At 46.8% G+C, this 8,147-nt stretch overlaps 1 long non-coding RNA gene across 1 annotated transcript; it reads right to left on the bottom strand.

Moving 5' to 3' along the window:
• Positions 1-2,946: 2,946 nt before the first annotated feature.
• Positions 2,947-4,489, bottom strand: LOC127695019 (uncharacterized). The gene is made up of 3 exons (XR_007979888.1): positions 4,303-4,489; positions 4,117-4,175; positions 2,947-3,840 (listed from the first exon to the last, which is right to left on the bottom strand). It is a non-coding gene; the product is annotated as an uncharacterized LOC127695019 (long non-coding RNA).
• Positions 4,490-8,147: the final 3,658 nt, after the last annotated feature.

The following is an 8,147-nucleotide window of genomic DNA, read 5'->3' as shown; positions in this document are numbered from 1 at the left end:
TGACTCACAGAGATCTGAAAATAAATATATTTTTTAAAAGACAGAGGGTGGGGTGGAGGGCTGGAGCTCTAAGATTTAGAGCACTGGCTGATCTTCCAGAAGACCTATGTTCAATCTCTAGCATCTACAGTGTGATATTCCTAGGAGACCTGACACCCTCTTCTGAATTTCAAGTGTCTTGCACCCACACAACACACAGACACGTATACTAGCAAAATACCTGTACACGAACAATAAAATAATAATAACTTTTAAACGCTGACTCCGTTGTCCAAGACTGAGTCTCTACCTTCAAACCTGGGGAACTAAGGCTCCACGGGGGAAGAAGGAGACTGCGCTTCTCATTCCACCCAGAACTGTTCTTCGGGGCGGAGCACGGGAGCTTTAGGAGAAGGGTGGAGCCCTAGCCCAAGAACCTTCCTGAGCGATCTACGGGAATTCATGCTGTGCCTGCTGGCTGAGGCTCATCTGAGCCTTCTGAGACTGGACCTTTCATCCTCAAAGGCCAACACTGGTAGCTGAACAATAATCTCAGGAGTAATCAGGAGGCTGAAGAAGAGGATTACCAAAACAATGAAGCCAGGCAGAGAGGGCTACATAATTCACACACACTAGGACTACATAGCAAGAAATTGTCTTTAAAAAATGAACAACACAAAGCATGAACCCTAGATCCCTGCACAAGCTCACAAGCATGTAATGTGGGTTCGCTGGGCTTAATTTCTTTTAAATTTAGTAGACTGGAGGCTGGAGAGATTTCTCAGCGGTTAAGAGCACTGACTGCTTGCTCTTCCAGAGGTCCTGAGTTCAAATCACAGGAACCACATGGGGGCTCACAACCATCTGTAATGGGATCTGACTCCCTCTTCTGGAGTGTCTGAAGACAACTACAATGTACTTTTTTCCCCCTTTTTTTGGTTTGGGTTTTTTTTTGGGGGGGGGGTGGATTTTGTTTTTTTGTTTGTTTGTTTGTTTTTTTCCTCCAGACAGGGTTTCTCTGTGTAGCCCTGGCTGTCCTGGAACTCACTCTGTAGACCAGGACGTCCTGGAACTCAGAAATCTGCCTGCCTCTGCCTCCCAGAGTGCTGGGATTACAGGCGTGCGCCACCACCGCCTGGCAGTACTTATTTATAATAAATAAATATACTGGGTGTCACAGAGTTGGAATTCTGATTAGTCAGGAGACTGAGCCATGAGAGTCACAAGTTCAAGCTCTGCCTGGGCAACTGTGAGACCTTAAAAAACAAAAAGGCTGTGGAGCACAGATTAAAGGTAGAGCACTTCCCTCGCATGTGCCAGGCTCTAGGATTACATTCTAGTGATTTACAAAATGAGTAAAAGTTAACTACACCATTAAAAATGAATGGACACCAGGCAGTGGCAGCGCACGCCTGTAATCCTAGCCCTCTGGGAGGCAGAGGCAGGCGGATTTCTGAGTTCGAGGCCAGCCTGGTCTATAGAGTGAATTCCAGGACAGCCAGGGCTATACAGAGAAACCCTGTCTCGGAAAAAAGAAAAAAAAGAATGGACTTCCCTTGAAAAGTGTGTGTGTGTGTGTGTGTGTGTGTGTGTGTGTGTGGTGTGTGTGTGAGAGAGAGAGAGAGAGAGAGAGAGAGAGAGAATTTATTCAAAGACTGCTGTGGGGTAATCTCTCATATCCCCAAAGTTTAGGTATTTTTAAAGATAAGCAAAAGAAATTTCTACTTCAATGAGAAACTTTTAAAAATATGTATTTGCTGTATATGAGTGCTCTATCTAGGCACGCATGTGTACTTGCAGTAAAGATAGCGGTGAATCACAATGTGATCACTGGGAATTGAACTCAGGACCTCTGGAAGGACAAAATGTAAATTTAAGATTCCATAGAAGGCTGGGCGGTGGTGACACATTCCTGTAATCCCAGCACTCGTTTGAGGCCAGCCTGGTCTATAGAGCAGGTTCCAAGATGGCCAGGGCTACACAGAGAAATTCAGACAACCCTCCCCCCCGAACCCTGGGAAAAAAGAAAAATTTCACAGAAGTTGTGTTGCCTGCACCAGCTCACTGGCTACTTGTTTGAGGTTTTACTGACACAGAAGCCATCATGGATGATGGCACTTAGCAGAGTTTTAGTTTCGGGAACCATTTGACAAATACCAACTCCAGTATCTGGAGGCTGCTCTGAGCTGACTGAGAACAGGACACTAAGCAAATAAACCTGCTCTCAAAGGTCTTAAAGAGTAATGAGAACCAGCAAGAAGAGAACAAAGGAACTTACTAATTAAATAATGAAGCAGAAGCTGGGCGGTGGTGGCGCACGCCTGTAATCCCAGCACTTGGGAGGCAGAAGCAGGCGGATTTCTGAGTTCGAGGCCAGCCTGGTCTACAGAGTGAGTTCCAGGACAGCCAGGGTTATACAGAGAAACCCTGTCTCAAAAAAATAAAATAAAATAAATAAATAACGAAGCAGAGTTAGAGACTAGGACGATACAGACATGTGACCTTGGGGCAGAGAAAAGAGCAGAACCTGAGAAAGATAAAGAAAGATGACAGGCCAGAGCTGGGGGCACACACCTTCAGTCGTCCCAGCACTCTGGAGGCAAAGGCAGGAGGATCTCTAAGTTCTAGGCCAGCCTGATCTACAGAGTGATTCCAGGACAGCCAGAGCTCTATATAGAGAAAACCTGTCTTAGTGATGATGGTGATGGTGGTGGTGGTGGTGATGGGGGTGGTAGTGATGATGTTTCAAATGTAACTTAATTGGTAGAGTGATTTTGGATCACCCACACACACCAATAAACTGGAATTGTAATATATATATTTGTAATTTCAGCACCTGGAAAGCAGAGGCAGGAGGATCAGAAATGCAAAGTCATCCAGAGCTACATAACATGTTTAAGGTCAGCCTGAACAACAACAACAACAACTAGTTGGACTTGATGTGTTATTGTTTCTTTAAAGGATAGGAATTTGGGAAGACGGGGACGGGGACACATGGTAGATCTGGGAGGGGCTGTGAAGATCCAAATACAGTGTACACAATTCACAAAGAATTAATGAAATATACTAAAATCAATATATTGAAGGCTCCAGAAATAGCTTTTCAGTTAAGAACATCTGCTGCTTTTTCAGAGAAGCGGGGTGCTGTTGGCAGCACCCGCATAATGGCTCAGGATTTATATATTCAACGGGTGAGAACCTGAGGAATACCAATTTAATCCCAGCGCTAGGGAGGCAGAGGCAGAAGCAGAGGCAGGCTGATCTCTTGTGAGTTGCAGACCAGCCTGGTCTACATAGAGTGGAAGAACTGAAGGAGGAAGAGGAGGAAATAGAAAATAATCACTAAAATCCTCAAAGGCATCTCCAGAGACACAGGGGGAGACATCGCGATGTGCTCGCTCAAGCTTTGAGAGCACACGCTTTTAGAAGGGCAAAGCCGGAAAGACTGCGGCAGTAAAGAGCTCTGCAAGCTGCAGCACACAGACCAGGAGCAGAACCCAGTCCGCGATGCTACTATCCCGCCACGCCCACGCTCCGCAGCAGGCGCCCAGGGTTGGCTGTAACCTGGAGGCCCCGCCTCCTTCCGCGAGGCCCCGCCCACCCACTCTTTCGCGCGCTCTCTTTGGGCTGCCCTGTCACAGCAGTCGACCCTCTCCGGTGTCCCCGCATTTCTAGTCCGGCTGCCCACCTCAACTTCCGGTCCTCCCATCCCTCTCGAGTTCACCATTCTCGTGATGAGGATGCTTTGCTAGGAAGCTGCTGTCTTACAGTCGGCTTTCACTCCTGAGAAAGCTGAGACTGTTTGCGGGCGAGAGAGCCCACTCGCAGAGAGCGTAGAGAGTGCGGGGGCCGTTTCGATGCCTGGGTATTCAAAGTAATTAAAGAAGAGCCTTCAGGAACAAAAACCAGATCGGAAATCGGTACAGGTTCAGCCCTCCCCGAGTCTCCTGAACCTGCATACGTCTGTCCCACGCACCCTTGCTCATTTACAGCGTGAACTGTTTTTAGAAAGGGAAGTAGGGCATAGAGAGTTCAGTGATGGAGACTTTACCTAGCGTAAATTCGATCCCCAAGACCTATGGTAAACGTTTCCTCAGTTTTGTGCGCCCGTAAGCCAAGCACTGGGGAGGCACTTACAGGATTTCTGCGGCTTGATGGCCAATCATTCCGGCTCCTCGATCAGTGAGTGACCAAGCCTGAAAAATTAAGATGGAGAGTGAGTGAGGAAGACGCCAGAAGTCTACACTCCTGTACACACTGTACACTGTAATTTTTAAAAAACAAACAAACAAAGCAAGGTCTGGCGTGGTGACACATAGTTACCTGTAATCACACGATTCTGGAACTGAGGCAGTAGGGTCTTAAGTTTGAGAGCAGTTTCAGCTACACAAGTCTACTCTTGTGTAGACTGCTTGTGCACAGGTTTAAGCCAATAGAAAGTCCTTATTGAAGGAGACAATTGTAGCCGGCAGGATCCATCCCAAGTCTTTTTCAGGATGAGCTTTTAAACACAAAAACCATACCCTAGCATTCTTCAGTTAGCAAGAATAGTTAGCCCGGAGTAAAACTACCGAAACCAACAATCAAGATCAGTATGTTTAGAGACTTTGTCTGAACTGTGGACTTTAGGGATCAGGTCTTAGTTTTATTTTAGGTAAGAGATATCTACACTTTGACTTTTATGGCCTGAATGGTGCTTTCATCATGGAGTTAGTTGTGCTAAGGTCTGGGAACCTGTTACAAAAACATGTATAGCTGTTCTGCTCACTTTGGGTGCATGCGACATAAGCCTTAGAGATCATTCATCATTGAAAAAAGGGGGGGGGGGAGAAAAAAGGGAGGCAGTAAGGTTGCCCATTCCAGGGGCTGGAGAGATGGCTCAGCGGGTAAGAGCACCAACGACTGCTCTTCCAGAGGTCCTGAGTTCAAATCCCAGCAACCACATGGTGGCTCACAACCATCTGTAATGGAATCTGATGCCCTCTTCTGGTGTGTCTGAAGAGAACAATGGTGTACTCATATACATACAATTAAAAAAAGATTGCTCACTGGGTGAAGGCACTTGCCGTGAAGCTGATAAATTGAGTTCAGCCCCTGGGGCAACATGGTGGAAAGAGAGAACCATCTCCTGAAGGCTGACCTCTGCTTGTGGGGGAGGCAAGAGCTATTCCTCATGGTGAATATGCAAGGCTCATCTGCACCTGCACAAAACCACAGGTCCCAGACGCCCGCCTACGCCCAGCTCCTAGATCAGCCAGCTTTGCTGATCTAGGAGCTGGGCACCGGTAGTCACAGCCTCAGCCAGGGCTGTTTGACACCGTTGTACCAAACACTCTGCTATCACTTGGTCTCTTCTTGTTCTGGCCCATCACCGGGGGACTGGTGGATCCTTTTGAACAGCAACATTAAACACTTCCGATTGTTGACAATAGCGAAAGCTACAAAATTGAGGACCATCTCCAAATCTCTCTACCCCAGCACCTAGAACACTGCCTACCCAATGCTAAGGATAGCCTACAGTGCAGGCACAAAGGGACGGCATTAGGACATTAGAACTAAGCTCAAAAGTCACTCAGGCTTGAGGGTTGCCCTTTAGGGTTGGCAAGTCAGTACATTTTTAAGAAAACAAGACACTGTCATCATCCTGAAATACTCTTTGCGGCTGTCACCTCATGCCATGTGATACCTGGAATGTTCCCCGGTATTGGCTTGACTTTCAAGCTCAGTGGTAATGAAGTCAGCCGCTGAGGCAGGCACATGGGCACACTGGCCAGCTCAGCAGGGAGCCCAGGCACACACTGTGAGTCATCCCCTTGCCTGAAGTCTGTATGCCACCCCCCTCTCCAGCCTGTGACTCCCTACTACTCTACATGTCAGGATATCTGTTTTTCAAATGAAATGAGTGTGTGTGTATGTGTGTGTGTTCATTCTTCCCTTGGAATGAAATCATATGGACAGTGGGGTTTTTTGTTTTGTGTTTTACTTTTTTTTTTTTTTTTTTTTGAGACAGGGTTTCTCTGTGTAGCCCTGGCTGTCCTGGAACTCACTCTGTAGACCAGGCTGGCCTCGAACTCAGATCCACCTGCCTCTGCCTCCCAGAGTGCTGGGATTACAGGTGTGCGCCACCACCGCCCGGCTTGGACACTGCTTTTTACTGGTGTTTGTTTTGTTTGTTAGACACTAGGCCTTGCTATGTAATCTCAGATTCACTAAGCTAAGGGTTGGCCTTAGCTTTCAAGGGAGATGGATTAAAGGCACTCATCTCTCGCTGGACCGTTAGACTGGCGTTAAGCACTGCTAAAAATCACTAATAGTGCTTGGTATCATGGTCCACATCTTTAATCCCAGCACTCGGGAGGCAGAGGCAGGCAGATCTCAGTGATTCAAGGCTAGCCTGGTCTACAGAGTGAGTTCCAGGACAGCCAGAATTCACATGATGAAACCCTGTCTCAAAAAATTTAATAATCACTATTAGTGATAAGTTCTTCAAGGTCTTATTATTTATTGAACACCTGCCAACGCTTCTGCAATGTTCATTTTTCTATAATTAAGCAAATACATTGGGGTTGAGGTGATTTGACTCCTTACACGACAGCTGTTGAGGTCCACTCTTTTGCTGCTCTGAGCAAGAGAGCCAGCCATCAAACAGCCACCCAGGCTATCCTTAGACAGCACCAGAGGACTAAAACCTTCCCTAGACAGGCCCACCGCAGCTGGTGTCTGCGCCCTGAAGGCACAGGCTGAGCCGGGACACCTGAAAGACCACACGAGAGATTTTCTCTTCACAACCCTGAGCGTTTGGGACAATCAATCACAGCTACTGAGTCTTGTGTTTTCAACCAAATACAACTTTGGATCATAGCACAAATCGTGACTCGGGCCAGTTACAACCTAGCCTCTTAGCTCTAGGCGCCTCCATCCTTGTTAGACCTGACTAGAAATGGAGGTTACTGCATACCTCTCACTTAAGTACTGGGAAGACTGTGAGTCTGAGGCTGGTTTAAACTTATATAGTAACTGTGAGTTTCATAATTGACTGGGTTATAGATAGATAGATAGATAGATAGATAGATAGATAGATAGATAACTATTAGTCACACCTAACTACAGACAATCTAGCCAGAGCATATTCGCAGTGGACACTCCTCCTTCCAGATGACTCTAGCATGTGTCAAAGAGACAAGAAATTAACCAGTCCAGTTGTGGTGGTACACACTTGAAGGAGATAGAGGCAGGAGGATCACAAGTTTGAGGCCAACCTGGGCTACACACTGGGCTTAAAAGATGGCTCAGGGGGCTGAAGAGATGGCTCAGCTGGTAAGAGCACCGACTGCTCTTCCAAAGGTCATGAGTTCAAATCCCAGCATCCACATGGTGGCTCACAACCATCCATAAAGATATCTGACACCCTCTTCTGGCTGTCTGAAGACAGCTACAGTGTACTTACATATAATAAAAAATAAAAATAAAAAAAGATGTCTCAGTAGTTAGGGGCACTGGCTGCTCTGTGAGAGGTCCTGAGTTCAATTCCCAGAAAGCACAAGGTGGCTCACACCGGCTGTAATGGGATCTTCTGGCATTCAGGTGTATATGCAAACAGAACATTCATAGACATAAAATAAACAAATCTCTAAAAAGAAAGAAAGTAGCCAGAACAATTAACAATTAACCCGATTGTTCTATTTTTTCCTCAAAATTATCCAAGTCAACAAAAATAACCAGTGGTGACTTGGGGGATGGCTTAGACAATTCAGTGCTTGCCGTAGCGACATGAAGACCTGAGTTCACGCTTGCAGCACCAACATTAAAAGTCTGATGCGGCAGTAAACACCAGTACTCCCTACACTTGGGAGGCAGACGCAGGTGGATCCCTGGAGCCAACCAGTCTAGTTTGCCATCCAGCTCCAGTGAGAGATCTCCCCTCAAAAACAAAACAAAACACCAACAACCAAGGTAGAATGCTCTGCATAATAGCACCTGTCGTGTCTTTAATTGAAGCACCTAGGAGGCAGAGGCAGGCAGATCTTTGAGGCCTGTTCTACAGAGAGAGCTCAAAGCCAGTTAAGGTTACACAGTGAGACCCTATCTGAGAGAGAGGAGGGGAGAGGGGGATGAGAGAGAGAGAGGGAGAGGGAGAGGGAGAGAGAGAGAGGGAGAGGGAGAGAGAG

Source organism: Apodemus sylvaticus, chromosome 10, assembly GCF_947179515.1.
Source record: "Apodemus sylvaticus chromosome 10, mApoSyl1.1, whole genome shotgun sequence".
Taxonomy (NCBI): Eukaryota; Metazoa; Chordata; class Mammalia; order Rodentia; family Muridae; genus Apodemus; species Apodemus sylvaticus.
The sequence above is the reverse complement of the archived record's forward strand: the minus strand, read 5'-3'. Positions and strand labels throughout refer to the sequence as shown.